The following is a 26,295-nucleotide window of genomic DNA, read 5'->3' as shown; positions in this document are numbered from 1 at the left end:
CTTAACAGGTTAGAAGGGATAAGGTTGACAAACTTATAAAGAATCATCCTTTTATTCCTCTTCTATTTCTCCCTTCTTTACAGTTTCTCTCTGGCAAATTGTGCCCACCTCTTATCTACTTAAATTCTGATAACTGGTGAGGAAGCTATAGAAAAAAACAGCAAAAATTTTCTTGGGAATCCAGAGAAGATATGCAGCAAACTGACCAAGTTTCCAGAACAAGATACTTACCATTTTTTTATTCCATGTTTGGGGAACCCAATATTTGTCTCTTAAATTGACCAAAGCTGAACAGCTCACCTAATTTGTAAAATTTTTATGTAGTCTCATAAATCTTGACACCTATGGTTAATTAGGTTGAGTATATTGTGTAGGCTGGCACATGAAAACCATTTTAATCAAAAGAAAGGGAAGTACAGCAAATGAAGGATCACTTATGTTTTCCTTCTCTATACCATACTTTCTCTTATTATCTGACCACATCACTTCAAACTTTAGTACACGTGGTCTCCGATTATTGAATTCCCTCTTCTCTTGCCTTGATATTTACTATAAATTCATTGAGAAAAGAGTCTGTATCCTGTGAGAGGAAAAAAAAATAATATTTGTTTATTAAGTGTTCATCGTATTTCAGGCACTATGCTACATGCTCTAAATTTGAGTTGGCTCATTTTACACTGACAGTCATCCTGTGAAGTACATATTTCTATTCTTGCTTTACATAAGAGGAACTCGTGTTACAGAAAATTTGAGTATCTTGTCCCAGATCACCTGGATAGAAAGTAGAGACACTGAAATTCAGCCCCAGATTAACCTCTCTACTATCCTAGTCTTCCCACTTGCATAGGGCCTCTCTCAGTTCTAGGAACATCGCTCTAAAAGAGTGAGCCTCAACTTTTAAAGTAAGAGAAATAAAGTCATGCAAAAAGTGTCTCTCCTCATCTCACACTATGGGACTGCCCCAAAGCTCACTTGTTATTACCACTGTACTGTCCCTTCTCACAACACACCTGTCTTGGTACTCCCTTGCTTCCCATGTGTAAGACTCTTCACTGGAAAATTCTCTCCCCAGCATCCCTTGACCTTAGGATAGCTGGACCTCTTTAAGGGACATACAACTAATAATATATGCATGTTCGCATAAAAGGACAAGGTCTTGTGTGTCTCTTGTCTCTCCCACTATGTCTAGCATAGTACTGTACTGCATTCTCTTCATTATTCTTGTCATCACTATTGTCACTTTGACATGGATGATGGGTACACTGGTGTGGTCACTTTGATCTGTGTACCTTTCTGTACCTATTTTTTTAAATTACATAAGATAGTAGGAATAGAAGAAGTCTTTGGACACCCCTGTTCAACCCAGCATTCACCCTTGTGTAAAACTGAAAACATGTACTACAGGTTTTAATAATAAAAATTATAAAAGGATACTTTTAGGAATTTATCTTAATGAACAAATCAGAAATGCAGGTTAGAAGTACACAAGGAAATTTGAGGTAATACTGTTAAAATACTGCAAAACTGGAAATTGTGTGGCTGTCCAATATGATAGAACTGTGTCTTACTAAAATATATCTACTTAATGGAAAAATGGGTTTCCAAATTAACTTGAAGACTTTCAGCAAATGTTGATTATATAAGGGAAAAGCATAAATCCACCATATGATTGTAATTTGTTTAAAAATACACTCACACACAGACACATATGTTTTTGTGTGTCCATATAAGTATATATGTGAACTTTTATAGATGTATTCATAGATACAACAGAAAATTAAACACCCAAATATACCACCAGTATTTATTGCTGGAAGGTAGAATTCTATTTTTTCCCTTACATTATTCTGCATTTTTCAACTTGAACTTCTTTCTTCCTCAACTCTACCTTCTCTCCAGGCTTCAGGTACAATATCTTCCTCTCCTCAAATCTCTTTTCTACTCCTAACCTTCATGACTACTTCAGTCAGGGAAAATAATTAATTTAATTAATTAATAAACTTATGAAAATGCATAAAACAAAATCCAGAAGGAAAGATACTTAAAGTGATGATGAACTTATATTCACAGGTGACTTTTTTTTAATTTCTGCATGCTTTTATACACTTTCTAAATTTTATTCTATAATCAGGAGAAAAAGAGTTTGAAATATTAGGAAAAGGGAATATTTCCAGGATGGCATTGTAAGGGAACTCAAAAATCTCTTCCTCCATAAAAGCATGAGAATTTGGGAAGGACGTGTCAAAATCAACTTTTTTTGAACTTTGAAAATTAACCAAGATCATACAAAATTCAGAGGGGGTATTTATTAAAGAAAAACCGCTTAATCTCAGTAAGAACAGTAAGCTCTGTGACATTTTAACTTACTCTATTCCCATAGTCCTCTCCTTAGCTCCAAGCTAGCCTTGAAATCCAGTAACCCTAGAAGCATGGTAGCTGTGAGAACCAGCAGCCCAGCAATGAATGGAGGAAACAGAACGGATTTGAAGTTCCCCAGTTCAGTTCAGTTCAGTCGTTTAGTCGTGTCCGACTCTTTGCAACCCCATGAATTGCAGCACGCCAGGCCTCCCTGTCTATCACCAACTCCCGGAGTTTACCCAAACTCATGTCCATCAAGTCAGTGATGCCATCCAGTCATCTCATCCTCTGTCGTTCCCTTCTCCTCCTGCCCCCAATCCCTCTCAGCATCAGAGTCTTTTCAAATGAGTCAACTCTTCGCATGAGGCGGCCAAAGTATTGGAATTTCAGCTTCAGCATCAGTCCTTCCAATGAACACCCAGGACTGATCTCCTTTAGAATGGACTGGTTGGATCTCCTTGCAGTCCAAGGGACTCTCAAGAGTCTTCTCCAACACCACAGTTCAAAAGCATCAATTCTTCGGTGCTCAGCTTTCTTCACAGTCCATCTCTCACATCCATACATGACCACTGGAAAAACCATAGCCTTGACTAGACGGACATTTGTTGACAAAGTAATGTCTCTGCTTTTGAATATGCTATCTAGGTTGGTCATAACTTTCCTTCCAAGGAGTAAGCATCTTTTAATTTCATGGCTGCAATCACCATCTGCAGTGATTTTGGAACCCCCCAAAATAAAGTCTGACACTGTTTCCACTGTTTCCCCATCTATTTCCCATGAAGTGATGGGACCAGATGCCATGATTTTAGTTTTCTGAATGTTGAGCTTTAAGCCAACTTGTTCAGTCTCCTCTTTCACTTTCATCAAGAGGCTTTTTAGTTCCTCTTCACTTTCTGCCATAAGGGTGGTGTCATCTGCATATCTGAGGTTATTGATATTTCTCCCAGCAATCTTGATTCCAGCTTGTGCTTCTTCCAGCCCAGCATAGAGGAAAACAACAGAATAGGAAAGACTAGAGATCTCTTCAAGAAAATTAGAGATACCAAGGGAACATTTCATGCAAAGATGGGCTCTATAAAGGACAGAAATGGTATGGACCTAACAGAAGCAGAAGATATTAGGACGAGGTGGCAAGAAAACACAGAACTGTACAAAAAAATCTTCATGACCAAGATAATCATGATGGTGTGATCACTCACCTAGAGCCAGAATTCCTGGAATGTGAAGTCAAGTGGGCCTTAGAAAGCATCACTATGAACAAAGCTAGTGGAAGTGATGGAATTCCTGTGGAGCCAATTTGAATCCTGAAAGATGATGCTGTGAAAGTGCTGCATTCAATATGCCAGCAAATTTGGAAAACTCAGCAGTGGCCACAGGACTGGAAAAGGTCAGTTCTCATTCCAATCCCAAAGAAAGGCAATGCCAAAGAATGCTCAAACTACCGCACAATTGCACTCATCTCAAACGCTAGTAAAGTAATGCTCAAAATTCTCCAAGCTAGGCTTCAGCAATACGTGAACATGAAATTGTTCAAGAGATGGGAATGCCAGACCACCTGACCTGCCTCTTGAGAAATCTATATGAAGGTCAGGAAGCAACAGTTAGAACTGGACATGGAACAACAGACTGGTTCCAAATAGGAAAAGGAGTACGTCAAGGCTGTATATTGAAGTTCCCCAGACAGCCCCAAACCCAGAGAATCATCATTATTTAACAAGTACGGCAATTCCTTGGAAAAGCCCTATCCACAAGATTTCTTACTTTTTTGACCTAACTCAGAGCTCACTCCCTAAAAAAGTCCTATCCTCAGTTCATCTGCTAAAAACAATCTGGTAACTGTTTAACACTAAAGTGCCCCATGGCAGTAATACCAACTGGGATAAACAACATACTGGTCAGAAAATCTGGGGAATAAAATCTCTATAGCAGGCTTTGAGAAGCTCCAATATGTTCCTAGGAATCTAGAAGGATGCTCACATTTAAGGGCTATGTGCCTATCTAAGAAAGACATGACTAAGATTCTAATACCTCAGCTGTCTGAACTAGAAGTTCTGCACAAGCAGGAAGCTAAGGCTAATGCAGTCACAAACTTTCAGAAAGTTGAAGGCCTGTTCCAACACACACGCACACACAACCTTACAGTAAAGAGTAGGAGACTTACTGATTCAAAGAAATTACTAAAAATTTCACCAAAACCTTAGCTGATCATTAAGCTAAATAAACAGACATGTGTCAATGACTTTACACAACAAAAGATATAGACATTACAGAATTCATCCAGGAAAGTTAATAACCAAATAACAGGGGAGGAAAAAAAAGACCCAGAAACAAGAATAACAACAACAAAAAGCTAGAGGAGAGGGGAGTCTGATTTTCAGAATGCCACATTAGATTATTTTTAATGTCCAATATTCACCAAAACACACACACACACACACACACACACACACACACAAAATACATGCAAAGAAAGTATGGCCTGAACACCCCAAAACAGCATACAACAGAAAGCATTCTAAAAAAGCACAGAGAATTCTATGGCAGATCAGTGGTTAGGAATCAGTGTTTTCACTGCCATGGGCCCAGGTTCAATTCCTGGTCAGGGAACTAAGATCTTGCAAGCTGTGTGGTACAGCAAGAAAACAAAACAAATAAACCAAACAAGCGAACAACCCCCACCAAAAAACAGATACTAGATATAGGATCAAAACTTTAATAAACTATTATAAATATGTTCAAAATTTAATGGGAATCATATCTGAAAAACTAAAGGAGAATACAAATGATTGCTAACCAGATAGGAAATACAGAACAACAATAAATGAGAAGATTTGGGTAAAACTATAAACCAAGTAGACCAATCAGCCATCCATAAGATACTCCTTCCTCCATGCTACCATCAATAGCAGAATAATATTTTTTTCAAATGCACATGCAAAAGTTCACAAGGTATACCATAAGTCATAAAACAAATACCAATAGTTGAAATTATACAAAGTGTTTTCATACCATAATGAAATAAAACAGAGATTTGAGGAAATGACAATATGTGGGAATTAAACAATGATTTTCTAAATAACAGGCAAAAAAAGAAATCACAAAGTTAAATTGGAAAGACAGTGAATGGAATGACAGGGAAGCACAACATACCAACACTTATGGGATGGAGCTGAAGCAGTGCCTACAGGAAATTCATAGCTCTAAATCCCTATTATTAAAAAAGAAATCCATCCCTACTCTTTAACCTTAAGAAATTAGGAAAAAGACCAAATTAAAGGCAAAGCACACAAAGGAAAGAAAATAATAAGGATTAGAATGTAAATAAGTGAAAGACAGGATGGAAAACAATGAGAAAATTCAATGACACCCAAACTGGTTCTTCAAAAAGACCAAAAAAAAAAAAGACATTTAGCTAGATTAATGAAGAAGAAGAAAAAAAAATGAAGAAGAAAAAGAAAAAGATAAGACTCAAATTCCTAAAATCAGGAATTAAAGAGAAAGCATCACTACAATCATTACAGAAATAAAAGAAATTATAATGAATTACTGGGAACAGCTCTACATCTATACATCAGATAAATGAAATTAAATGAAATGACCAAACTCTTAGAAAGGTACAAACTATAGAAACTGACTGAAAGGGAAATTGAAAATCTGAATGCATTATATTAAGTAAAGGTATTAAATTAGTAATTTTCAAACATCTCTCCAAAAATGCCCAACTTCAAATGGCTTCACTGCTGAAATCTATAAAATGTTTAAGGAATAAGTATTAGCAATCATTCACAAATACTTCCAAAAGATAGAAAAGGGTGCACTTTCCAAATCTCGTATGGTGATCATGTGTTACCACAAAACTAAAACTAGACAAATATCACTAGAAAAGAAGATCAATATCCTTCAGTAATACAGGATGAAAAATGCTCAGCATATTACTAGCAAACCAAATTCAGCAACAAATAAAAAAGAATTGCACACCACAGCAATGTTGGATCTATCCTAGAAATGCAAGGTTGGTTTAACATACAAAAATCAATCAATATATCATATTAATAGAATATAAGATGAAAACCAGATGATCATCTCAACTGATGCAAAAAAAAAAAAAAAGGCATCTGAAAAATCCAACATCCATTCATTTTCAAAACATCCAACACACTATGCCTAGAAGAGACATTTCTAGATCTGATAAAAGTCATTATGAAAAACCCACAGGAAACATCATATTAATGGTAAAATGCTGAATGCTTTACCCCTATAATCTAGACAAAAATGTTTGCTCTCACCACTTCTATCCTGTAGTACACTAGAGATTCTATCAAGGCAGTTGATAGAAAAATAAATAACAGAAATCCAGATTGGAAATGAAGAAGTAAATCTACTTCAATTTGCACATGATATAATCTTATATATAGATAAGGCTAAGGCAACTCACACGCTAGTAAAGTAATGCTCAAAATTCTCCAAGCCAGGCTTCAGCAATACATGAACCGTGAACTTCCAGACGTTCAAGCTGGTTTTAGAAAAGGCACAGGAACCAGAGATCAAATTGCCAACATCCGCTGGATCATGGAAAAAGCAAGAGGGTTCCAGAAAAACATCTATTTCTGCTTTACTGACTATGTCAAAGTCTTTGACTGTGTGGATCACAATAAACTGTGGAAAATTCTGAAAGGGATGGGAATACCAGAGCACCTGACCTGCCTCTTGAGAAACCTATATGCAGGTCAGGACGCAACAGTTAGAACTGGACATGGAAAAACAGACTGGTTCCAAATAGGAAAAGGAGTACGTCAAGGCTGCATATTGTCACCCTGCTTATTTAACTTATATGCAGAGTACATCATGAGAAACGCTGGGCTGGAAGAAGCACAAGCTGTAATTCAGATTGCCGGGAGAAATATCAATAACCTCAGATATGCAGATGACACCACCCTTGTGGCAGAAAGTGAAGAGGAACTAAAAAGCCTCTTGATGAAAGTGAAAGAGGAGAATGAGAGATTTGGCTTAAACCTCAACATTCAGAAAACTAAGATCATGGCATCCGGTCCCATCACTTCATGGGAAATAGATGGGGAAACAGTGGAAACAGTGTCAGACTTTATTTTGGGGGGCTCTAAAATCACTGCAGATGGTGATTGCAGCCATGAAATTAAAAGATACTTACTCTTTGGAAGGAAAGTTATGACCAACCTAGACAGCATATTCAAAAGCAGAGACATTACTTTGCCAACAAGGGTCCATCTAGTCAAGGCTATGATTTTTCCAGTGGTCATATATGGATGTGAGAGTTGGACTGTAAAGAAAGCTGAGCACCAAAGAATTGATGCTTTTGAACTGTGGTGTTGGAGAAGACTCTTGAGAGTCCCTTGGACTGCAAGGAGATCCAACCAGTCCATTCTAAAGGAGATCAGTCCTGGGTGTTCTTTGGAAGGAATGATGCTAAAGCTGAAACTCCAGTACTTTGGCCACCTCATGCGAAGAGCTGACTCATTGGAAAAGACTCTGATGCTGGGAGGGATTGGGGACAGGAGGAGAAGGGGATGACAGAGGATAAGATGGCTGGATGGCATCACCAACTTGATGGACGTGAGTTTGGATGAACTCCGGGAGTTGGTGATGGACAGGGAGGCCTGGTGTGCTGCAATTTATAGGGTCACAAAGAGTTGGACAAGACTGAGTGACTGAACTTAACTGAACTGAAGGAATTGGTGAGAAAGCTATTAAAATATATAAGTATATTCATAAAACTTGTAAGAGACAAAAAATCACTTGCATTCTATACATTAACAATAAACAATCTGAATAAGAAATAAAGAAATAATTCCATTTACAATATCATAAAAAACAAAATATTAGTCAATTCAATTTAGTCATTCAGCCCTGTCTGACTCTTTGCAACCACATGTTCAATAGTACGCCAGGCTTTCCTGTCCATCACCAACTCCTGGAGCTTGCCCAACATCATGTCCATTGAGTTGCGATGCCATCCAACCATCTCATCCTCTGTCGTCCCCTTCTCCTCCTGCCTTCAATTTTTCCCAGCATCAGGGACTTTTCCAATGAGTCAGTTCTTTGCATCAGGTGGCCAAAGTATTGGAGTTTCAGCTTTAGCATCATTCCTTCCAATGAATATTCAGGACTGATTTCCTTTAGGATTGACTGGCTGGATCTCCTTGCAGTCTAAGGGACTCTCAAGAATCTTCTCCAACATCGCAATTCAAAAGCACCAATTCTTCAGCGCTCAACTTTCTTTATGGTCCAACTCTTTCATCCATACACGACTACTGGAAAAACCATGGCTTTGACTAGATAGACCTTTGTTGGCAAAGTAATATCTCTGCCTTTTAATATGCTGTCTAGATTGATCATAACTTTCCTTCCAAGGAGTAAGCATCTTTTAATTTCATGGCTGCAATCACCATCTGCAGTGATTTTGGAGCCTCCCAAAAAAAGTCTGATACTGTTTCCCCATCTATCTGCCATGAAGTGATGGGACCAGATGCCATGATCTTAGTTTTCTGAATGTTGAGCCTTAAGCCAACTTTTTCACCCTCCTCTTTCACTTTCATCAAGAGGCTTTTTAGTTCCTCTTCACTTTCTGCCATAAGGGTAGTGTCATCTGCATATCTGAGGTTATTGATATTTCTCCTGGCAATTGATTCCAGCTTGTGCTTCCTCCAGCCCAGCGTTTGTCATAATGTACTCTGCATATAAGTTAAAGAAGCAGTGTACCTGCTTTAGGTAACTTTATTCCTAGGTATTTTATTGTTTTTGATGTAATGATATTTAAGATTGTGTCTTTTTTTCTGATAGTTTGTTCACCCTACTCCAGTACTCTTGCCTGGAAAATCCCATGGACGGAGGAGCCTAGTAGGCTGCAGTCCATGGGATTGCTAAGAGTCAGACATGACTGAGCGACTTCACTTTCATGCATTGGAGAAGGAAATGGCAACGCACTCCAGTGTTCTTGCCTGGAGAATCCCAGGAACAGGGGAGCCTGGTGGGCTGCCATCTCTGGGGTGGCACAGAGTCGGACACGAGTGAAGCGACTTAGCAGCAGCAGCAGCAGAAGTGCAACAGATTTCTGTATATTAATTTTTCATCCTGCAACCATACCAAATTCAATGATAAACTCTAGTAATTTTCTGTGGATTTCCCAGATGATGCTGGTGATATCCCTCTTGATACCCCTCTAGACTGTCACAGAGTCCCTGTTTGAGTTCCCTGAGACATACAACAAATTCCCATTGGCTATTTTACATTTAGTATCGTTAAGTTTCCATGTAACTCTTTCCATACATCTCACCCTCTCCCTCCTCCCCTCCACTCCCTCATGTCCATAAGTCTGTTCTCTATGTCTGTTTCTCCATTGCTGCCCTGCAAATAAATTCATCAATGCTAACTTTCTAGATGCTCCATATATTCATTAGTATATGATACTTATTTTTCTCTTCCTGACTTACTTCAGTCTGTATAACAGGCTCTAGGTTTGCCCACCTCATTAGAACACATTTAGTGTGTTCCTTTTAATGGCTGAGTAATATTCCATTGTATGTATATACCACATCTTCTTTATCCATTCATCTGTCTGTGGACATCTAGGTTGCTTCCAAGTTCCAGCTATTGTAAATAGTGCTGCAGTGAATAGTTGGGTACATGTGTCGTGCTCAATTCTGCTTTCCTCAGGGTGTAGGCCTAATAATGGGATTCCTGGATCATATGGTGGTTTTATTCCTAGATTTTAGGGGGAGAGTTTCCTTGTTTCTTGGGTTATGCCTCTATTGCTATGAACTTCCTTCTTAGAGCCACATTTGCTGCCTCCTATAGATTTTATAAAGTTATATTTTCATTTATTTATCTCTAGGTATTTTCTGATTTATTCTTTGATGTCATTATTGACTCCTTTGTTGCTGTTTTTAGTATGTTCTTTGTTCTTTCTTGAGTTTGTTCTTCCCTCATTTTTATCTCTGTGGTTTTACTTTCATACCATTGCGGTCAGAAAAGATGCTTGAAACAATGTCCCCTTAAATTGCTGAGACTTGTTTTGTGACCTAATATATGGTCTGTCTTAGACAATATTCCACAAGGGCTTGAAAAGAATGTATGGTCTGTTTTGTTGGATATAGTTGACTGTAGATATTAATTAAGTCCAACTGGTATATTGGGTTATTTAGGACTTCTGCATTACTGATTTTCTGTCTGAATGAGCTGTCCATTCATGTCAGTGAGTGTTAGTCCTCTACGACTATTGTCTTCCTGTCAGTTTCTCCCTCCACGTCTATTAGGATTTGTTTTATATATTTAGGTGCTCCTGTACTGGGTGTATGTATGTTAATGAGTATAATATCATCTTTTTGTATTGATACCTTTACTGTTATATAATATCTTGGCTTTCATGGCCTTTGTTTTAAAGTCTATCTATTTTGTCTGATATGAATATGGCTTACCCCTGCTCTCTTGCTATTTATGTTTACACAAACTCTATTTTTCCATCTCCTTACTTTCAGTCTGCATGTCCTTCACCCTAAAGTGAGTCTCTTGTAGGCAGCATACTGTAGGTCCTCTTTTTTTTTTAATGCAGCCTGCCACTTTATTTATTTTGACTAGAGCAATTATTGATAGGGATCACAAAGAGTCAGACACAACTGAGCAACTAACACAAACAAATACTGTCATTTTTAACTTTCTTTTCCAGTTGTTTTTGTAGTTCTTTATTTTCGTTTTTCCTTTTGTGGTTTGATGATTTTCTTTTGTAGTATGCTTGAGTTACTTTCTCTATTTTGTGAATTTATTTTATATTTTTGATTTGTGGCTATCCTGGAGTTCAAGTATGGTTGACCCATTGCTATAGCTTCTTGGTTTAAACTGATAGTTGTACAGGTTCAAACACAAAACAAATTTATACTTTTCTACTTCTCTCCCTCACATTTGGTAATTTTGATGCCCTATTTACATTTTCACACTTATCTTTTTGCTATTAATTTTAGCACTAAAATTTAATTAATTTTAGTGTTATAATTACTCTTACAAAAAATTTTTATTGTTTTTAAATCTATGTACTGGCTTATTTAAGTGATCTTCAATACTTTTGTATATTTGCCATTCCTATTATGATTTAGAGAAGACCTTTCAATATTTCTTTTAGAATAGATTTAGTATCACTGAATTCTTCTATAGTTCTGTTGGTGGTGGTGGTGGTGCTGATGGTGGGTTTTTATTTTTGCTTAAGAGATTCTTTATCTCTCCTGTTCTAAATGATAACCTTACTTGGTAGAGAATCCTAGGTTTCAGGGTTTTTGCTTTTAGGACTTTGTAGTCCTTTTCAGACTTTCATACATTCAAAGTTTCTGACGAGAAGTCAGCTAATAGCCTTATGGGGTTTCACATGTAACTGACTTTTTGTTTCTCTTGCCACTTTTAGAATTCTATCTTAAACGTTTGCCATTTTAGTTGTATGTCTTATTGTAGGTCTGTTTGGATTCATCTTGTGTGGGACCCTCTGGGCTTCCTGTACCTGGATATCATTAGATTTGAGAAATTCTCAGTCATAATTTTTTCAGATACATGATTGATATTTTTCCTTCTCTCTTCCCTTCCTGGAACCCCTGTTATCCTAATTCCAGTACACTGGTTTTGTTACTGTAGCATTATAGTAAGCTTTGAAATTGTGAAACATGACTCCTCAAACTTTGTTCTTCTTTTTGTCTTTTTTTTTTTTTGATAATTGCTTTTTGATATTTTCTTATTCTAATTTATTTGTATTTCTACATTAATTTCTTGCATCAATTTGCTAGTTTATACCCTCAAAAGCTGTCCTTGATATGATAGGCATTATGTTGAATCTGTTAAGTAATGTGGGGACTATTGTCATCTCAAAAATGCTGACTTTCAATCCATTAACGTTGGTACCATTTTTTTTTAATGTCTTTAAAAAATATTTTTCAACAATGTTTTGTAGTGTCAATGTAAAAGTCTTTGCTATCTGAGACACCAGGGGAGCTCCTTTTTAAAAATATTCTATATTTTGGATTTAGAAAAGGCAGAGGAAGAAGATATCAAACTGCCTGCTGGAGTCCAACTCCAGCAGCCAGGATTCAACCTGAAAAGATGGACAGTGTTGGCAATGAGAAATGAGACAGCCTCTCAGTTTTCTTTGGACTGCCTATTTATTCCAAGTTTAAGATTCTCTTTATACCTTTGGGCTTCCCTGGTGGCCCAGAGGTTAAAGCATCTGCCTGGAATGCAGGAGACCTGGGTTCGATCCCTGGGTCAGGAAGATCCCCTGGAGAAGGAAATGACAACCCATTCCAGTACTCTTTCCTGGAGAATCCCATGGAGGGAGGAACCTGGTGGGCTACAGTCCATGGGGTCGCAAAGTCGGACACGACTGAGCAAATTCACTTCACTTTATACTTTTATGAAAACATTAGGCCAGAGGTTTCACATTTTCAGATAGCCCTCTCCCAGATTTATTATCCCCATAAATCACTGTTGTTCTTCAAAGAGTTCCTGCTTTAATGATTCTCTCAGAATCAGCCTTATCATCTATTAACTACCTCTTCTAATGTGTCCTATAGCTAACTTGTGATTACATTGTAACTCATGCTACATTCATGTTTACTACTTACCTTCCTAAATCCTGTTTGCCCCTAACATCCTGAGCTCACTATCTCTTAAAAAGGCTTCTACTTATAGTGTCTCTAAAAATTCCTAACTTCTATAAGCTATAGTAAAATATGCTAACTTTACAACATTCCTTAAATCTTTAACTTCTAACTATTTTAATTATTTCTAAGTCCTAAATTCAGTAAACCCCTTTGCCATAAACATTCTCCTCACAAATAGGCTTCAGATATCAATCCCTCCCATGGCCTCAAGCTGCAGCCTATGTCCTCATCCTGGAACACTCTTAAAAGTCCTTGAACAAATGTCAATGATTAACTTTATGAATTATTTTCTGAGCACAGCTGCAGAAGGCTTTGTGCCTTCTCATGCTCCTCTCAAGAGCAATAAGCACCTTAATATTCTTTTTCAGTCAACTCAGCTGAGGAGAGGAAAAGACAAGTCAGAATTACAAGGCCTAACTCCTTAATCCCAGGTCCGTGCCTGCGAAATGAGGAGAGGGGGCTGGGGGCTGTGCCTCCATTTTGTCAGTAATGCCTAATGTGGCTCCCGACAACTGCCAACATCCATTAGATGATAGAAATGGCAAGAGAGTTTCAGAAGAACATCTACTTCTGCTTTATTGACCACATCAAAGCCTTTGACTGTGTGGATCACAACGAACTATGGAAAATTCTTCAAGAGATGGGAATACCAGACCACCTTACCTGCCTCCTGAGAAATCTGTATGCAGGTCAAGAAGGAACAATTAGAACCAGACATGGAGCAGCAGACTAGTTCCAAACTGAGAAAGGAGTACATCAAGGCTGTATATTGTCACCCTGCTTATTTAACTTATATGCAGAGTATATCATGAGAAATGCTGGGCTGGAGGAAGAACAAGCTGGAATTAGGATTGCTGGGAGAAATATCAATAACCTCAGATAGGCAGATGACACCACCCTTATGGCAGAAAGCAAAGAGGAGCTAAAGAGCTTTTTGATGAAAATGAAAGAGCAGAGTGAAAAAGATGGCTTAATGATCAACATTCAGAAAACTAAGATCATGGCATCTGGTCCCATCACTTCATGGTAAATAGATGGGGAAACAATGAAAGCAGTGACAGACTTTATTTGTTGGGGGTGGGGGGTTCCAAAATCACTGTAGACGGTGACTGCAGCCATGAAATTAAAAGACACTTGCTCCTTGGAAGAAAAGCTATGACAAACCTAGATAGCATATTAAAAAGCAGAGACATTACTTCGCCAACAAAGGTCTGTCTAGTCAAAGCTATGGTTTTTCCAGTAGTCATGTATGGATGTGAGAGTTGGACTATAAACAAGGCTGAGCACTGAAGAATTGATGCTTTTGAACTATGGTGTTGGAGAAGACTCTTGAGAGTCTCTTGGACAGCAAGGAGAACCAACCATCCGTCCTAAAGGAAATCAGTCCTGAATATTCATTGGAAGGAGTGATGCTAAAGCTGAAACTCCAATACTTTGGCCACCTGATGTGAAGATCTGACTCGTTGGAAAAGATCCTGATGCTGGAAAAGATTGAAGCCAGGAGAAGGGGATGACAGAGGATGAGATGGTTGGATGGTATCACCAACTCAATGGACATGAGTTTGAGTAAACTCCAGGAGTTGGAGATGGACAGGGAGGCCTGGCATGCTGCAGCCCATGGGGTTACAAAGAGTCAGACACGACTGAGCAACTGAACTGACTGACTGACCATATACAAAAATAAATTCAAAATGGACCTAAGTGCTAGACAGGAAACCATAAAATTCCTAGAAGAAAACTTAGGCAGAACAGTCTTTGACATCAATTGAAATAATGGTTTTTTGGGTTTTTTTTGTTTTTTTTTTTTTGGATCTGTCTCCTAAAGCAAAGGAAATAAAAGCAAAAATAAACAAATAGGAACTAATTAAGCTTAAAAGTTTTGGTGCAGCAAAGGGAGTCGTCAAAACAAAAAGACTACCTACTGAATGAGAGAAAATATTTGCTAATAATAGGATCAGTAAGAGAGTAATATCAAAAATATATAAACAGCTTGTTTAATTCAATGTTAACGTACATGTGTGGGGGACACATGTACACCATGGCTGATTCATGTGAAATATGGCAAAAATAACTACAATATTGTAAAGCAATTAGCCTCCAATTAAAATAAATAAATCAATTTACAAAAAAAAAATTCAACATTTTTTTAGAAAAGATTTTAAAATGGAAAGAAGAACTAAATAGACATGTTTTCCAAAGACGACATGTAGATAGCCAAAACACAAATAATGTTGATGAGGATGTGAAGAAGAGGGAACTTTCACACCCTATTGGTAGGAATGTAAATTGGTGCTGCTGCTGCTGCTAAGTCGCTTCAGTCGTGTCCGAATCTGTGCGACCCCACAGACGGTAGCCCACCAGGCACCCGCGTCCCTAGGATTCTCCAGGCAAGAATACTGGAGTAGGTTGCCATTTCCTTCTCCAGTGCATGAAAGTGAAAAGTGAAAGTGAAGTCTCTCAGTCGTGTCAGACTCTTAGCGACCCAATGGACTGCAGCCCACCAGGCTCCTCCATCCATGGGATTTTCCAGGCAAGAGTACTAGAGTGGGGTGCCATTGCCTTCTCCAGGGATGTGTATAAAGAGGTACAAATTACTATGTATAAGATATATAAACTACAAGACAGGGAATATACCTAATATTATATAGTGATTATAAATAGAATATAAACCTTTTAAAATTGTGAATCTTTATGTTATACACCTATAATTTATGCAATATTGTACATCAACTATACTTCAATTTTAAAAATTAAAAATAAAATTAAATCAAATTTTAAAAAAATTAGCAATTCCTGAGAATTAAAAACAAAAACCAGTTTTACTAATTGTTTATTATTTGTAAAAGTAATTATTTTAAGTGACTTAAGAACAGAATATTTTAAATGTAAATCCATGTGAAGCTTTCTTAAAAATTAAAAATAGACCTACAAGGTAATTCAGCAATCCCACTCCTGAGTATATGTCCAGAAAAGGCAAAACTCCAATTCAGAATGATACATGTACCCCAATGTTCATAGCATCACTATGCATTAATAGCCAGGCATGGAAACAACCCAAGTGTCCACCAGGTGATGACTGGTTTAAGAGTATGTAGTATATGTACGTGTGCTGTACGTGTATATGTTTGCATGTGTGTGTGTACATAGGGCTTTCCTGATGGTTCAGTGGTAAAGAATCCACCTGCAAGTGCAGGAAATGTGGGTTCAACTCCTGAGTTGGGAAGATCTCCTGGAGAAGGAAATGGCAACCAACTCCAGTGTTCTTGCTTGGGAAATCCCATGGACAGAGAAGGCTGTCACACTACACTCCATGGGATCACAAAAGAGCTGGACATGACTTAGAGACTAAACAGCAATATGTATATATACATACACACAATGGAATAGTAGTCATAAAATAGAATGAAATATTGCCATTTGCAGCAACACAGATGAACCCAGAGAGTATTGTATTTAGTCAAGTCAGAGAAAGATAAAAGTCACTTATATATGGAATCAAAAAAATACATAAATTAATCTATGTACAAGGACTCACAGACATAGCACAAAGCCCTATGGTTACAAAAGGGGGGATGGGAGAATAAATTAGGTATATGGGATTAACAAATACAAACTACTATATCTAAAACAGATAAGAAGCAAGCATTTACTGTATAGCACAGGGAACTATATTCACTATCTTGTAATAACCTTTAATGGCAAATAGTCTGTAAATGTGCTGTGTATATGTATTTGAATCACTTTTCTGTATACCTATAACTAACATAATATTGTTAATCAACTATACTTTAATTTTAAAAAAATGAGATAACATTTCATTCCCACTAGGATGATTAAAAGCAAAAAGACAGAAAATAACACGTGCTGGCAAGGATGTGAAAAAATTAGAACTCTCACTCATGGCTGGTGAAGTTCTAAAATGGTTCAGTCATTTTGGAGAAGGAAATTGCAACCCAAGTATCCTTGCCTGGAAAATCCCATGGACACAGGAACTTGGTGGGCTACAGTCCATGGGGTAGACTGGAGAAACTTAGCACAGCATTTTGGAAAACTGTACGGCAGTTCCTCAAAGTATTAAACACAGAATTACACATGGCCCAACAATTCTACTTCTAGTTACATACCCAAGAGAAATGCAAACATATGTTCACAGAAAAACTTGTCTATATAAAACAGATAGATAGTGGGAGTCTGCTGTATAGCCCAGAGAGCTCAGCTTGGTGCTCCATGGTGAACTAGAGGAGTGGATAGGGCAGGGGGCAAGGTCCAAGAGAAAGGGAAGTATGCATGGATTATGTATGTGTATGAGTGTGTGTATACATGGCTGCTTCATGCTGTTGTACAGCAGAAATTAACACAACATTGTAAAGAAACTATACCCCAATTTTTTTTTAATTGTTCTTAGCACCATTATTTATTACAGCCAAAAAGTGAAAACAAAACTGATACATGCTATAGCATGGATGAACTGTAAGAACTAAATACTAAGTGAAAGGAGCCAGTTTCAAAAGACTGAATATTGTATGATTCCACTTACATGAACTGTCTAGAACAGGCTAATTTACAGGAACTGAAAACAGATGTGTGGTTTCCAGGGACTAGGGGCAAGGGAGAATGCAGAGTGACTGCTAATGGGTAATTTTTTTTACAGGGGGTGATAAAAATGTTCTTGAATTCTAGTTGTGACTGTTACACAACTTCATAACTTTACTGAAAAAAACACTGAATTATATAATTTAAAAGGTGAGACATGTGGTGTGCAAATATCACTTTTAAATTGTTATTTAAAAAATTAGGATAGACATAACAGATATACAGCCCATGCCTCACTCTACCCCAGCCAGTCCCCTGCGTTCTCCCTCCTCTTTCACCCATCATTGATCTCCAAGTGCGCTTTCCTTCTCTCTCTCTGACCTATTCCCTCCGTCTCAATCACTCGCTCCCCTAGAATCTGTGGTCTGGCTCAGACTGGGATTAGAAATCCCCTGTTGCACACCCTGGCTTTGCATTTAAAGGACTCTGAATTGCTGGGGCGGGGGATAAGGGGGGAGTCTTAGTCACTCTTTGTGACCCCATGGATTGTAGCCCACCAGGCACGTCTATCCATGGAATTCTGCAGGTAAGAACTCTGAATTGCTGGGAGGAGTAGAGAACAACCCAAAGAGTTAAGGAGCGGTAGTGCCAGTGCCTCTACAAGGAACAGAGTTCTCTCCGAGGCCCCGCGGGCCTTTCAATTCATCTAAGAAAGGAAAGGGCCTGCTAGTCCCCTCCTCCTGGGACTTCCTAACCTACAAGTTAACTTCAGAACTTTTCAACCTAGACTTCCTTATTCCTCTCTTCCTCTCTCCAGCCCCCATTGTAGTACCTCCTACTCCCCAAAACTCTCTCCTCCTCACCACCTTTCTCCTTCCTCTAACTCTAGCAGCTTTCCTTGAAACCCCCTTCTCTACCCTATTTATCCCCACATCCATTCCCAGGGTCTCTTCTGCTGCATCTCCAGGGCCCACCCTCCCAAATCTGGTCACAGAACAAGAACATATAGGCCTTTTGAGCCATGTGGTAGTGTCTCAAAGAATTAACGAGCCAAAGCGTCTGACTCTTTTGCAACCTTATGGACTGCAGCCCGCCAGGCTCCTCTGTCCATGGCCTATATGTTCTTGTTAGTCTCTCAAAGAATTAAAGTTCATCACCAAATTTTCCTGCAGGGTACAAAATAGATAAAAGAATATAGATAATATGGATATAAAGGACGAATGCATTTCTAGCTCCTGAAAACTGAAATGGGCTTCCAGGTGGTGCTAGTGGTAAAGAAACCTCCAGTCAGGGCAAGATACATAAGAGACTCGGGTTCCATCCCTGGTTCCGGAAGATCCCCTAGAGGAGGAAATGGCAAACCACTCCAGTATTCTTGCCTGGAGTATCCCCATGGACAGAAGAGCCTGGTGGGCTATAGACCATAGTGTTGCATAGAGTTGGACAAGACTGAAGCGACTTAGCATGCATGCAGGCACAAAGACTGAAATGTGTTTACTGCCTATATTCTTCTCATCTTCCTCCTAATGCCCTCAAGCTAGTAGTAGTATCTAACAAGGTTAGAAGGAAGGTCAAGCTTTCACTTCTCTAATAAGTGAAGAAAAGAGGTAGATAAATCCTCTTAAGAGCTTAAAATGTTGTTAAGCAGAAGAAATTAACTGAACTGATTCTAAGACCATGAAAGTGACCATTTTACATCATTGTAGACCACAGCCACACCCACAAATATTCTCTAATGACTGGTATTACTATACTTCTCACCCTGTGTATGACAATCCCTCCTACAATTATGAGGATTTCCTATGAACTGATCAAATTGATTGATTGATTGATTGATTGGGTTAGACAGTTCTAACCCAATTTCCCTTTACCTCCCCTCAGAGGTAGGGGTATCTGATACTTCGTATTCCCAGTCTCCAGGCTCCCAGACCACTGGATGTAAGCCTACATGGCTCATTTAGACTCAGATGGAAAGAATAGACAAGTTAGCTTCAAACCAACAACAAAAGGGCCTTCAGTGCCTCCCCTCTCCAGCTGCCCTAGGACTGAGAGAAGGGCCAGCATTACAGGTCTGCGGCTGTGTGTGCCATGTGCTTGGTTTAATGCCCTGATGTCACTGTTCTGAAATTCTTAATTACTTTTGAACATGGGGCCATGCATTTTCATTTTGCTCTGAGCCCGACAAATTATGTGTCCAGTCCTGACAGGCAGTTACTCATGAGAAAAGCGGACACATGCTAAGTCAGCTTTGGTCCTCTTCTCTTCCCCACCCGCTCCCCCTTTTTTTCATCAATTTCCCTGGTCTTCTGCTCCTGACGTAGCGGATGGAAAGGGAAAATGTAAGGGAGAATTGAAAAGGATACATTTTCCCCAGTGCATGGGTGCTAAGTCATGTCAGTCATGTCTGACTCTGTGCAACACTGTGGACTGGAGCCCATCAGGCTCCTCTCTCCATGGGATTCTCCAGGCAAGAATATTGGAGTTGCCATTCCCTCTTCCAGGGGATCTTCCGGAACCAGGGATGAAACCCATGTCTCTTACATCTTGTGCATTGGCAGGCTGGTTTTTTACCTCTAGTGCCACCTGGGCATAAGTAATCAGTTCAGGGGCATTATTCTGCACTGCCTTAGGAAAGATGACGTTTCTTCAGGTTTTCTTTTTAAGGAAGGAAGAGACAATCTTGTAAGATGAAAAACCATTTTGCGTGTGCAAATGTGGTCTGTGTGTGTGATATGTGTGCATGTATTAGAGAAGTGGCATCTACTGTGTGCCAGATCTTGCAAGAGGAACTTGATATAGATCATCTCATTCATTCCTCAGAACAAACTATGAGGTAAATATCACTATTATCTCAACTTACAGATGGAGTAAACAATGCTTAGAAAGATTAAATAACTTGTCCCATATCCCACTACAGGCCAGGGGCACAACTGGGCTGACTCCAGATCCAATCTAACTATAAATCTCATGCATTCCACCACTAGGCTGTGCAGCCTGGGCTTGGCAGGGAGGGGGCAGGGGACAGTTAGCAGGTGATTTCCCTGGGAAATAATTATTAAGTGCTGATGTGCCAAGCATTTTATGTCTATGTGCTCATTTAATCCTTGTAATTCTCTGTGAGATGATGCTTTTTTATTTCCATTATACAAGTGAGAGGAAACTGAGGCATAGAGACGTTACATAAATTGTCAAAGATCACATTGCTAGTGAGTGTTGGAAATGTGATTTTTAAATCACACTTTCTTGCTCTAGATTCTTAACTTTTAACCAATACCTTATTCTGCCTCAAGGGAGGAGAAATTACCTAATAGACTACAACCCAATATCTCTTCTGATGATAAAGAAGCATGGAAAAATTTACCCTGTTCTTGACTTAAAATCAGCCCTTTTCCTGAACTGACATGAGAATGCCCTGATGTATTTCCCACAACCCACCACTTGGACACTGACAAACAGAATACCTTCCTGCCCTCGCCCCCGCCCCCCATAAGCAGTTACCATGTCTTTATCTCCCCGTCTCCTCCAGTATTCCTCTACTATTTCATGAAGACATGACTTTTTCCCTTCTCCCTCAGTCTTCAAGGGTCTCTTAGGAGCAATGCTTGCCTGTTGATGTAAGAGACACAAGAAAGTGGGTACCCAGCCCACATATGTTGATGGCCATCTCCTCACTTTCCCCCACCAAGCCACACGGCCCCTCCTTAGCATGGGGCCTGCTCAACTAGAGCAGAACCAGTTTACTCAAAACAAGAGCAATGGCCTGAGAGGAACAGTGGCCAGTGGGAGAATTTCCAGATGAATAAGATGACCTTCAGGTCCTCCTGTGTTTTTTTCAGCCCACGATCTCCCCCCTTAGTCTTTGCTACATTGAGCACTTTTTTAAACAAGAAAACTGTTGCTTTCTCTTCCCAGAGTAGCCACAGCGGAGGAAACCACAGACTGACCTATATGTAGAGAAGACCTTGACATATGTGGTTTTGAAATGTGCTAGTTAAGCAGGGGTTGGGTCACTAATCTTAGTATTGCCGGATTATTTCACTGGTTTTTCGTGCAAGTTCTAGAGATACAAGGGGTTTTTCCCTGATGGGGTGTGGAGGAAAAAGAAGAATGAAGAAGGGGAATTACTTGTGACATTCACCTTCCCACTCTACCAGGTGGTTTGGTAAAATAATTTCAAAGGACAATGCTCAATAATATTAAGAGTTCTGACCTCCATAATAGACTGAGCTGCTATAATGTAGTATTCAGAAACACGGTTGAATTACTTTCCTTGCAAAACCCCTAGAGTGAGCCTAAAGAAGCTTTTCAGTAAGTATCTGAATTAGTAATAATGTATTTGTTTCTTAATTTCATGGATGGACTTTTTCTTCCTACTTCCTCAGTCACACTTTAAGCTACGTAAGGGAAGGAACACTTTCATAATTCTGTTGCACAATTAGTTACACATTTCACAATTCTGAGCATATTACAGAAATCTACAGTCAAAAATATCCAAGAAAAATCTGGGAGAAATAGATTTCAACAAGAGATTGTGGCACAGTTTTCCTTGAAGCACTTGGGACACCAGAACTTTTCCTGGTTTCCAGGGGTACAAACTATTAGTTTGTTTAGCCATCTTGAGATGGAACAATGCTGTGTTTGGGGTTTATGATAAGAAAAGGAAATCACACATTGGGTTCTTCAAATCAGACATTTAACTGCATAAGTGAATAAAGAAACTAGGTATGAATACAATTTAACAGGGAAATACCAACCAGAGAACTTCAGATTGGACAAAATTCTACTCTCTTGAGGTGTGCTCTTCATCTTTGGGGCCAAAATGAATTTAAGAGAAGTAAACGTTAACTCTCACATCCTACTTTTTAAAATAATAAGTTTTCACATTTGCATGCAATTTGATATTTTTCAAAGTATTTTTATATCCATTATAAAATTAGAGTTCATGGAGACTTCCCTAATTTTATAATGGATATGAAAAGACTTTGAAAAATAAAGAACTGAATGCAATGTGAGTTTCCCTGGTGGGTCCAGTGGTTAGGACTCCACCCTTCCACTGCAGAGGGTACAGGTTCAACCCCTATTGGAGGAACTAAGGTCTTACATACTTCATGGTATGGCTAAATAAATACAATTAAAATTGAATAAAAATTTTTAATAAAACGAATTCATGTTGATCTAAAGATCTTGCTGTTTGGTCGTTCAGTAGTATCCAATTCTTTGCGACCCCATGGACAGAAGCACAGGCTTTCCTGTCCTTTATCATCTCCCAGAATTTGCTCAAACTCATGTCCACTGAGTCGGTGATATCATCCAACCATCTCATCCTCTGTTGTCCCCTTTGCCTCCTGCCTTCAATCTTTCCCAGCATCAGGGTCTTTTCCAATGAGTCTATGGGGTCGCACAGAGCTGGACATGACTGAAGTGACTTAGCAGCAACAGCAGCAGAGCTCATACCTGACTAATAGAAGCAACATCTGAGTTTATGACCTTGATCTTTTTCCTGACATCTGAGATCCTGAGGAATGAAATGGAGTGATAAATTTAGTTGTTTCTAATATCTTCTGCAGATAGTGTATAATCTTGGGAAATATTGCTTTGTTAGGTTTTTCAGTAGTTTTAAGTTTTATTCTGCATCACCTATAGATCCTTATGTGAAGCCTCTTCTATTAGAGAGCCTACTGTTTCTAAGACAGGACCAGCTAAAAATCTCAGTTTTCTTTTCTAGCATGTATGCTGGTTTCTATTTGAAAAGTGACATTTATTTACACCCTGTGGAGCTCTTATCTTGCTGTAATATCTCATTCCACATTAACATAAAGGTCAGCACTTAAGGGGAAAATATCTCACAGGTATTTGACAAAAAGCACCAAAATAAAAGAAAAATGCTGCCAGGACAGAAACTATTCCCTTCTCATAATTAACCAGAAAATAGCAACAAAGTAACCATATGCTAACAAGTGATTACACCCACAGGTAGCATTTACACAAAAAGGAAATTTGCCATGTGATATAATCCAAGGCCTTTCAGGAAAATGTGTAAGAGTGAGCTCTGCCTTAGAAGACCCTCAGATGAATTACTACATGTCTGTTTCAGGTTCTAAATCTGATTAATTCTTTAATTACAAACTGAGTAGCAATCTACTGGGTAAAGTATGATTCATAAATACCTTATAAAATTCTCATAAGAACTTCATGGAATAAGTTTTATTGCCTTGATTTTTCAAATGATAAAATGAAGTTCAAAAAGTTAGACGATTCACCTAAAGTCACACAACCTGTAAAAGGAAAATCCAGAACTTCCTCTGGGGTCTTGAGATCCAAACTGAATTCTCTTCCCACTGAACTGGGACTGGTTTCCACATGTGAGGGAAAGATTCCTTTGTATCCAGACAGATGTAAACAGACTACTGGTCAAGTTGTGACTGAATAATTTCATGTACAGGCACAAGAGAAGGAAGAGAAAGAATAGAAAAGGGTCGTTTATTTTTCTGGAATTGAGCTGCATAAGTTGCTTGTATATTTTTAAGATTAGTTGTTTGTCAGTTGCTTCATTTGCTATTATTTTCTCCCATTCAGAAGGCTGTCTTTTAACCTTGCTTATATTTTCCTTTGTTGTGCAGAAGCTTTTAATTTTAATTAGATCCCATTTGTTCATTTTTGCTTTTATTTCCAGAATTCTGGGAGGTAGATCATAGAGGATCCTGCTGTGATTTACGTCGGAGAGTGTTTTGCCTATGTTCTCCTCTAGGAGTTTTATAGTTTCCGGTCTTATATTTAGATCTTTAATCCATTTTGAGTTTATTTTTGTGTACAGTGTTAGAAAGTGATCTAGTTTCATTCTTTTGCAAGTGGTTGACCAGTTTTCCCAGCACCACTTGTTAAAGAGATTGTCTTTACTCCATTGTATATTCTTGCCTCCTTTGTCAAAGATAAGGTGGGAATGCAAACTAGTACAGCCACTACGGAGAACAGTGTGGAGAGTCCTTAAAAAACTGCAAATAGAACTGCCTTATGACCCAGCAATCCCACTGCTGGGCATACACACCTAGGAAACCAGAATTGAAAGAGACACATGTACCCCAATGTTCATCGCAGCACTGTTTATAATAGCCAGGACATGGAAACAACCTAGATGTCCATCAGCAGATGAATGGATAAGAAAGCTGTGGTACATATACACAATGGAGTATTACTCAGCCATTAAAAAGAATACATTTGAATCAGTTCTGATGAGATGGGTGAAACTGGAGGCAATTATACAGAGTGAAGTAAGCCAGAAAGAAAAACACCAATACAGTATACTAACACATATATATGGAATTTAGAAAGATGGCAATGATGACCCTGAATGCAAGACAACAAAAGAGACACAGATGTGTAGAGCGGACTTTTGGACTCAGAGGGAGAGGGAGAGGGTGGGATGATTTGGGAGAATGGCAGTGAAACACATATACTATCATGTAAGAATCGAATCGCCAGTCTGTGTCCGATGCAGGATGCAGCATGCTTGGGGCTGGTGCACGGGGATGACCCAGAGAGATGTTATGGGGTGGGAGGTGGGAGGGTGGTTCATGTTTGGGAACGCATGTACACCCGTGGTGGATTCAAGTCAATGTATGGCAAAACCAATACAGTATTGTAAAGTAAAATAAAGTAAAAACAAACAAACAAACAAACAAACAAACAATTAAAAAAAAAGAATAGAAAAGGGAGTGATGTAGCAGAAGGAATTTCTCAAAGTTTAAAAACAGCAATGGTTTCTAAAAAGTTGAATTAAAGATAAGAAGTTTTCTTCAAAACTTTCTATTAATAGTTCTTCATACTTCATTGTCTTTATCTGTCTTATTTATTCAAATTTCAGATCTTTTAATTTCTAACCCAGGGTACCAATCAGGAAGTAACTGGTATCAATTCTTAAGTGTAAAAAATGTTTATACAGAATGAAATTTAGATCATATACTTCTAGAATTGTACTAAATTTGTCTGGAATTAAATAATTTTCCTGCTCTCAGGGGGGTCATGTGCAAGTTAAATTAAGCTCTCTGAAGGCTTTTTTTATAATGTCAAATTTGGCTAAGAATCATTTCTTGTTTAATTGTCCCTAATTTCTTCCATGTTTAATGATATCCAGATGAAAAAAAAAATTCTTCTGATTGTTTTAATGAAGGAAAGCATCACTGAATATTAACAATTTACTAAATGTGGTGCTGATTAGAAGGAAAATAGGAAAAATTAGACAGACGATATCCAGATTATGAAAGATCCAACTCAAACTACACCCTAAAAAATATGTTCTCTTAAAGATATATCAATGCATTTTTCAAGGCTGTTATGCCCACATTACATCTTTTTACTAATTTCTTTTCCCCTATAGATTATAGCCACCTATCAGTATTTCACCCCCATTTCTAATTAAAATCACAAAAAAATCACAGAATCTAATAATTTGCAGTCAAAAGGAACCTCTCAGATATTACTTGCTTCCAGGATGTATTTAAAGGTACATTGATAGCTATTTGTTGCAATATTTATGAAGCTAGGGTTCAAATTTTCTTTTTAAAAATAAATTATGATTTGGAGATGGCAAATTAGAGATGGCTGGGTGGCATCACTGACTCGATGGACATGAATCTGAGTGAACTCCGTGAGTTGGTGATGGACAGGGAGGCCTGGCGTGCTGCGATTCATGGGGTCGCAAAAAGTCAGACACGACTGAGCAACTGAACTGAACTGA

General features: G+C 38.4%; 1 long non-coding RNA gene across 1 annotated transcript in view; it reads right to left on the bottom strand.

Moving 5' to 3' along the window:
* Nucleotides 1–26,295, bottom strand: part of LOC138416482 (uncharacterized) — a 135,518-nt gene that overhangs the window by 45,025 nt on the left and 64,198 nt on the right. The window lies entirely within an intron of this gene.

Source organism: Ovis canadensis, chromosome 12, assembly GCF_042477335.2.
Source record: "Ovis canadensis isolate MfBH-ARS-UI-01 breed Bighorn chromosome 12, ARS-UI_OviCan_v2, whole genome shotgun sequence".
NCBI lineage: Eukaryota > Metazoa > Chordata > Mammalia > Artiodactyla > Bovidae > Ovis > Ovis canadensis.
This window is presented reverse-complemented; position numbering and strand designations above follow the sequence as displayed.